Source organism: Schistocerca piceifrons, chromosome 6 (assembly GCF_021461385.2).
Source record: "Schistocerca piceifrons isolate TAMUIC-IGC-003096 chromosome 6, iqSchPice1.1, whole genome shotgun sequence".
Lineage (NCBI taxonomy): Eukaryota > Metazoa > Arthropoda > Insecta > Orthoptera > Acrididae > Schistocerca > Schistocerca piceifrons.
In genome coordinates, this window is record NC_060143.1 from 593,006,885 (window position 1) to 593,015,442 (window position 8,558).

An 8,558-nucleotide genomic window follows, 5' to 3' on the forward strand; every position below is an offset into this window, starting at 1 on the left:
TACATTAATAATAGTATGCGACTCATGTTATGTAGCAGTCCAGCAATCGGTTTGGTCATAATAGTGGTCAGGTCGAACAAATCGTAGAGTAATAAACTGCTCCACCGACCCTGCTAACTTTCAAGTTGTAAGGTTCTTTTGTTTAGAACACGACCGGTTTCGGGCTCTCATACACCCATCTTCAGGTAGCGTACTGAAAATAGCAAGAGACGGGAGATAATAAATCCATAAATGAACTAAAAAACCACCGGCCGATCTACGTGCTGTAAAGCCCAAGACAATGCCAAAGTGACACCAGACAGTACTACAGACGACTGCCTGGGTAAAGAAATGTGCAATGAATACCAGGCAGGACACACACACCTGGTGCTGTGAACCCGAGCGCCGCGGTGGACGGGTACAAGATGCGGTGTGCTACCTGTCAGCGCAGAGCACGGAGTAGAGTAAGCGAAGGAGGAAGCAAACTGGTATACCAGAGAGGCACAAGTACTGAAATCTGTTGACGGAAAGAAGAACGCGGGGCCATTAGCCGGCCGTTCACAATCTGAATTAGTGATTTACATATAAAATGAAAAAAAAGAAACATTATGAAGGGAGTTACACGAAAAACATTAAAAGTGCATTATGCGTGATAAAGGAACATGTTGAACTGGACGGTACAGAACTGTAGTAAAACTGAGTGAAAGCTGGCGACATAAAATTTATGGTACAATGAAACTTTTCCCTTTACACGAGTGGCACTCAATTTTTAATTAAGTGAGGATATATACACAAGGGAGAAAAATTGTGTCACGAAATTTTAACCCTGGATAGCTGATGTCAGTAGGAACCAAATTACGAATGTTGTGTAGGTCGACATCGCACAGTTTTTAATCTAGAGAAACTTGGCGCCACGTGCTCCGATTGGCCACACGACTGCCCTGTTCCCGGATGCTCTGGGCAACGCTGACCGCGAGCGCTTTGCCTGACGGAGGTCGCGACGTATTCGAGGCGGGCGGCACGCTAGGCGCCAACGCGCCAGCCTCCCACCCTGGGGGCCTGCGGCCGAATCCGCCGGGGTCCATCCATTCTAGTTCCACGATAAGACGTACCGGGAACAAACCCGTCAACAGCTGTTAGTTCGCGTACAGAAGGTCTTTTACAAATTGTGTCAGCTCTGAAAATTGCCTTACTTGCAACTAGGACATTGTTACTTAAAGCTGGTGCTCGAACTGGCGACCCTCTGACGCGGCACAAGCTTGGTAAAGTCGAACCGTGTTTTGCCGAACTGTTTCAAAGATACCTGGCATTGCCCTGATGTGATTGGCGGCATGTTGAATGCGATCCATTAATTCATCCTTGTTTCTAGGTGGTTCGCGTCCGGGTGAAGTAGAACCTTAAAGAATCCCCACAGGAAAAAGTCCGCTGGCGCGAGGTCTGGTGATCGCGGGGGCCATGTCCTACGAGCACCTATGCCAGTTACCCGCCCGTCCAAGAGTTCATTTAGATACGTGCGCAAAGTACGACTGTTAAGTGCTGCCGCCCCATCGTGCTGCAACCCCATACGTAGCCGTATGTCGAAGGCAACACCTTCCAGCAGGTCCGGTACAGTTTCTTCAATAAAAAAAAAGGGTAATTTGCCCCGCCAAGTTGAGGAGGTAGACGGGGACCGACGGACGTTTGTAAGTATGAACCGACAAGCATAACGCTGCTCGTCAACCAACGAACGGGAACAGAGCAATCCGACGGACACTCGGAGCGCGTCGCGCCAAGTGTCCGTAGATTAAAAATGTTGCGTTGTCGATATACACAACATTAGTAATTTTGGTTCCTACTCGCTTCAGCTATCAACGGTTAAGATTTCGTGACACAGTTTTTCTCCGTCCTGTGTGTGGCGATGTGTAACAACACGCCACAGTCATCAGTTACAAGAACATTCACTCGTGCCACTCCTACTTAGAAGCATCTCAAAACTGACCAAAAGGGAAAGTAGCGGAACCTTACTGTCCACACTGTCAGAAACAATTGTGCTAATTAAGAGCTAGCAGCCGCGGGGAGCACAACACGTTGCAAGGTGAACCACTTTAAGGAGGGCATAGTCAACGTCCGCTGCAGACAACATTTCACGGAGTAACGCCACTTTGTGATGTGTGCGAACGGCATTGACCGTGTGGCTATGCTATTAAGTTTGAAAAGCTGCCGTGGCCAGGAGGACGGTGGCCGTGCAAGCAGGGGGGAACCCTTCCCCGCCAACTGGGTTCCACCTCCAGGACGTCCATCCTCAGTATCGACGCCATCCGCGCAGGAGACAGACGTTCAGTGGAAGTATATCAGAGGTGCGCCCACAGGTAACGTCAGATAGAAAAAGGGGGCAACCGCATCAGACGCAGGCGGGGGCGGAGGTCGGTGTCCGTAGGTGGTCGCTAACTGGAGGTGGAAGTGGGGGGAGGCGTCGCGTCGTCCGGTGGCAGGCAGGGCGTCAGAGGACAGAGGGCAGAGGGCAGAGGGCAGGCTGTCGTCATTGAGACGGAGGCAGTCATCACAAGGGGGACGGCGTTGTCTCCTCCGTTTCCTCCAGCCACTGTCGCTTCCTAACACGCTGTTCCGTGTGAGGTGGGCGGGCGGCTACCTTCCGACATGCGGGCAGGGGGCAGAAAGGCGGAAGTCGGTATAGCTCCATCACCGACAACCGTGGCGACCGGACAGACGGCCCGGCCCGCGTCTGCCGACGGCCATCGTCCGCTGGTACTGCGGCAGTGTAGCAGATGCAGGCAATTCGTCCGTCGCATCGTCGAGAGGAGTCGACGCCGGTGCCGACTGGTCCAGAGTGGGCGCAGCAGGGAGACACGGCGGGCGACGCAGTGGGAGCCACGTCTCCGATCGGCGTCGCAGACATTCAGAACGGACGTGGCCTTCCTGGCCACAACCTGGAGAGGTGCGCGGCTGGCCATCGTACAGACGACAGCCCTGCAGCCGGCAATCACCGAGTAGGAGGGCGCGTGTTTCCCGACTTCAGTTTTTATGTTAGGGGCAACATTGAGGGCACGGTAGGTTTCGAACGTCTTCCACGTATCGTCAACTTGACTGACGACGTTGCCGTAAGATTTAAAGGCGGCCACCACAACGTCCGGCGGTACCTCAGACGTTCGGAGGCCGAGCGAGACTAGCGTGATCAAACACGACAGTCTCTATATTGCCGTCAGAGTATCGGAACTTGAGACCGTTATCGTGTCGCCGCACAACGCTGGCGCACAGCTAGTCGTTCGCCAGCTTTATGTACACACTAGTATTGAGGATCGAAAAACGTATTCCGAGAATATCTTGTGGCGGGAGACGCATTTCACTCCGCATAAAACGTTCTACTTCATACACCTCTGGTCGTCCGTGATACAAAGGAACAGATAGTTTGATCGTGGCTCGGTGGTGGGAAAACGCGACTCGTAAGACGAGCCGCTACGCGGAAGTAAACAAACGGCCGCTCGCCAGCAGGCAGCACAACAGGCGAGGCGGAAAGGAAGCGTGCGCGCCTGCCCGCTGCCGAAGGCAGACTCCACGCTTCCGTGGTTTTCTTCTTCTTTTCTTCTATTTCAATTCCTCTCAACGGGGACTGGCTGGCAGCGGACAAAAACCGTTCTTCAGCCAAAGGTTACGAAAACAGTATTTAAAAATGGTTAAAACATATAAAAGGTGACAATAACAGATGATTTCGTAAAATAATACATAGGTGAACGCCAGTGAAGATATTTACCTAAAAACGAGTGACAATAAACGAGGAGTTGTAAAATACACATAGATGGAATACCCTGGTGGTTTTTGAAACTTGTTTGACGATTTTATATTACGGTTAAACTAAAGTCACTCTCGAACGTCGACGATGCCATGGTGGAATGGTCACACGAAAAAATTGTCACGATGAAGGTGTGATCGTGACTATGAGCATGGGAGCCCTGTAGAACTGCAGGCAGGAACTAGAACTCAGCAAGATGGATGGAGGATTAAAGAGAAAGTGAGAGGATGGTGTGAGGCGGAGCGTTGTGACTAAGGTTAAAAGGAGTGGTATACCTCGGGACAGATTTCATCGTTGGGGAGTGTGGAGTCGGTTAAAATTCCGGCGGGAGAGGATGGATAATGTTACAGCGTAAAGTCAGCGCCGGCAGGCCAGTCGGGAACGACAGAGAAGAGACGGCTGTGAGAAGACGTCACACAATCGCAAACTGACCGACCCCCTTCCAGGAGGACAACGCGACAGCAGCGGCCCCTACGTGAAGACGACATTAGCGTAGCGCCCGACTGGTGGCGGCCCACTTCGATAGCAGCTGAACGTTAGCCACTTCGTTAGCCTGCGTAGCTCAGTTAGAGATCAGCAGTCACTGCAGTTGAGTTGGCAGACTTTTGTTAGAAGCGTTCGCTAGGATCACAAGTGTTACTTATGTTTGTCTACTCTGAAGAACACTGATTCAGAGTTAAGTATTTTTACTTGTCTTGTTATAATAAAACTCATCACTCCGAGTTGTTTGACTGTCTGTCTAGGGAACCGAGTATCCACGATTCCTAGACACAAGCACGGAGGTGGACGCAAGGTGGAACACGGACGTAGTGGCGCAGCAGGGTACCTGGACTGGAAATTGGCTACTGGGACTGGATTTTCCGATTAATGTACGACTTGGATGGTGCTCTAGGAAGAGAAGAAGGCGTGGGAAGTGCACGAGTTGGTAGAGGATGCAAGGTGGTGAAGGTAGGCGGATACGGGAGGCAGGGTCGAGTGCACGCCTCCACAGGGTGGGACTTACATAATAAGTTAGGCGAGGCACAAGCCCAGGCGGATGAGGGACTCGTAGGTGAGGATGGTAGTACAAGGATGTAGCCGCTAGTGCGGCCTGTTGATAGTTTTAATCAGTTTCGGGTTTTGTAGTGGATGATAAGGAGACATGCTTTCTATGCAAGTTTTCTGTTTTTGCTAGTCAGAGGGATGGGTTAGCAGTAGTGTAGGTGGAGAGATTGGACGACGCAAACGCCGAATGATGCAGCCAAAGATAGTGCCTTAGCTTTTCTGCGGATTTACTTCAAGTTTCCACATATTACACGACTAGATTAGGAGATTCGGATGGCGTTGGAGAGGGGCAAGGAAGAGTTGAAAGATATGATGGGTGACCAGGAAGGAGGTGTTAACAGCATATTGCAGGGGGTATGTTAAGGGTGGCTGTTAACTCGCTAAAAGACATACAAATTACCTCGAAACTTCGAGCGTCGTTTTTCTGACACGGTAGATTATATATGGATAATCCGGAACACTTGGTGGCTTATTTTGACACCTATTTCACTGAGTAAAGTTCTGGGAAATCGTTTTATGACCTGCTTGTCTGTCGGAGTGTCGCTGCGCGCTCTCGCCCTGTGTGACGCGTCGACAGTCCAGTGTCGCACACGTGGCGCGTCCCCCCCCCCCTACTCCCCCTTCCACCCCTCCCCTCACGCACTCTAGACCGGTGAGCAGGGGCGAGCAGCGCACCGCATTATGATAATGGCGCGGCCGTCTCGCTCGCTAACAATGTAATTTCGGTGGGCCGGGATTTATTCCGGCGGGAGAGCACGGTCCGGGCAGCGCAGCGCCCCCCTCTGGGGCCCTGTACTGCCGCAGGCTTCCGGCAGCCGCGTCCTAATGCCTCGCATCCCTGCAACACGACAGCGGCAGTAAGTACGAGCTGACTGTGTAGGGCGTAGGCGGTCCCAATCCCCCCAAGAAAGATTTTTTATTCCGTTTCTTTAATTTGTTGCATCTCTGGAGAACACTGACAGAAGGAGTATGTAAATACACCAACTGCGTCCGAGTTGCACACTTGTTTAAGTTTGGTGCAGCTGGACAGGCCGGACGTTTGTGGCACGCCTTCTCGTCACGGCGTGCCACTCGTTCACAGGGTTAATACCTTTTTACAATTTCTTATGCCACAGAAACAAGTATTTCAGTTTCATTAGAGAAAGGACCTATCGCAGGTCTTTCGCTACAAAAATCAAAAATTTCTTGGGTATGTAAAAGTTTTTGCGACGTTGTCCACTACTGTCTAGCGAGATCCGCAGCTGGGCGCATGCGTTCGCTCTGGACGTACGGTGGCCTCTCTTAGCTGGCTCACCTGTTTCAGGCGCAAGACAATGTGTACTCGCTATATTGTGTCTTCAACTCACTTTGTACGTCTCAAGTTAGCTAAATAAATATACAAGAGTCACAAAATGTAAACGGCGAGACTCGTACCTTCTCACTTCAGTCACACAGGATAAGTAAAGGAAATGTTTTATTTATTATTATTATTTGTCCAGCATGAGATCTGTTGTTTTAGGTCAGAGCAGCCGAAACACGCGACCGGCGTTCAGAAGATGGCAGTCGGCAGCGAAAAATTCGGAAACCCATCGTAACTGAAACGCAATATGTCAGCTTGTCTAAGTCCGTCTTGATCTCTAATCAAGTAACATTTTACTGCTCGAATTTGTTCGATATTATGTAAAGTATATTTATGAAATTAGAGTTATTGCACGAACAGTGTATTACTAATTTATTGAAAAATAACCTTTTCAGTGTCCTCACCTCGATCACTAAAAACAGAGCCATTACAGGATCACTTTCAGAGTATGCTGATGCATTAGCTCCATACTTAACAATCGTATACAACCGTTCGTTCGACGAAAGATCCGTACGAAAAGACTGGAAAGTTGAGCAGGTCACACCAATATTCAAGAAGGGTAGTAGGAGTGATCCACTAAATTACAGGCCCATATCATTACCGTATGTACGCAGCAGGATTTTTGTACGTATATTGTGTTCGAACAATATGAATTACTTCGAAGAAAACGGTCTATTGACGCACAGTCAACATGGCTTTAGAAAACATCGTTCTTGTGAAACACAACTAGCTCTTTATTCGCATGAAGTGTTGAGTGCTATTGACATGGAACTTCAGATAGATTCCGTATTTCTGGATCTCCGGAATTCTTTTGACACTGTACCACACAAGCGGCTTGTCGTCAAATTGCATGCTTATGGAATATCGTCTCAGCTATCAGACTGGATTCGTGATTTCCGTCAGAGGTCACAGTTCGTAGTAATTGACGGAAAGTCATAGAGTATAACAGAAGTAATTCCTCACTTTCCCCAAGGTACTATTATACGCCCTTTGCTTTTACTTATCTATAGCCGGCTGGTGTGGCCGCGCGGTTCTAGGCGCTTCAGTCTGGAACCGCGTGACCGCTACGGTCGCAGGTTCGAATACTGCCTCGGGCATGGATGTCTGTGATGTCCTTAGGTTAGTTAGGTTTACGTAGTTCTAAGTTCTAGGGGACTGATAACCACAGATGTTAAAGTCCCATAGTGCTCAGAGCCATTTGAACCATTTGAACTTATCTATATAAACGAATTAGGAGACAATCTCAGCAGCCGTCTTAGGTTGTTTGCAGATGACGCTGTGGTTTTTCGACTAGTAAAGTCATCAAAATATTAAAAAAAAATTCAAAACGATTTAGAAAATATCTGAATGCTGCGAAAATTGGCAGTTCACCCAAAATAACGAAAAATGTGATCCGTTAACTTCGGTTACATGATAAATCAGTCAGATCTAAAGGCCGTAAATTCAACTAAATACCTAGGAATTACAATTATGAATAAGTTAAATTGGAAGGAACACACAGAAAATGTTGTGGGGAAGGCTAACCGATGACTGCGTTTCATTGGCAGGACACTTAGAAAATGTAATAGATCTACTAAGGAGACTGCATATACTACTCTCGTCCGTCCTCTTTTAGAAAACTGCTGCGCGGTGTGGGATCCTTAGCAGGTAAGACTGACGGAGAACATCGAAAAAGCTCAAAGAAGGGCAGCATCTTTTGTATTATCGCGAAATATGGGAGAGAGTGTCACAGAAATGATAGAGGACCTAAGCTGAATATCATTAAAAGAAAGACGTTTTTCGTTGCGACGGAATCTTCTCACGATATTCCAATCACCAACTTTCTTCTCCGAATGCGATAATATTTTGTTGACACCGGACTACATAGGGAGAATGGATCACCACGATAAAATAAGGAAATCAGAGCTCCTACGGAAACATATAAGTATTCGTTCTTTCCTCGCTCTATACGAGATTGGAATAATAGAGAATTGTGAAGGTGTTCGATAAACCCTCTGTCAGGCACTTATATGTGATTTACGGAGAATCCATGTAGATGTAGATTTTTTGATGCCAGCAAGCTGATTCATCAAAATCATTAGATGACTTGCCTATATAACTCGCTTCGGCGGAACATATACCACAATTGGGACAGACAGTACAGAGAAGATCAGCATGGCCCCTGCGCAAGGATGACACGCAAAATCGTGCAGAGTTAAACAAACAAAAGGGTTCTTGCGTAACACGTCTGCCTGGAAACCGAGGGATCATGGAACAGAATCTCCGGTGGATGACGGATGTTTCAGTCTTAGTTTAAATTTAGTCTACACTTCTCAACGATTCGACAAGTCGTGAGGAACAACACATGATTCGGGTTTCAAATTAAGCTGTGGGCATCCTTTCGCCGGTCTGGTAAACGGGGTAGTGTTG

General features: G+C 48.4%; 1 non-coding gene across 1 annotated transcript; it reads left to right on the forward strand.

Moving 5' to 3' along the window:
* Positions 1–8,246: 8,246 nt before the first annotated feature.
* LOC124803844 lies at positions 8,247–8,355 on the forward strand. Its single transcript, XR_007017316.1, has one exon. It is a non-coding gene; the product is annotated as a U6 spliceosomal RNA (small nuclear RNA).
* The last annotated feature ends 203 nt before the right edge of the window (positions 8,356–8,558 follow it).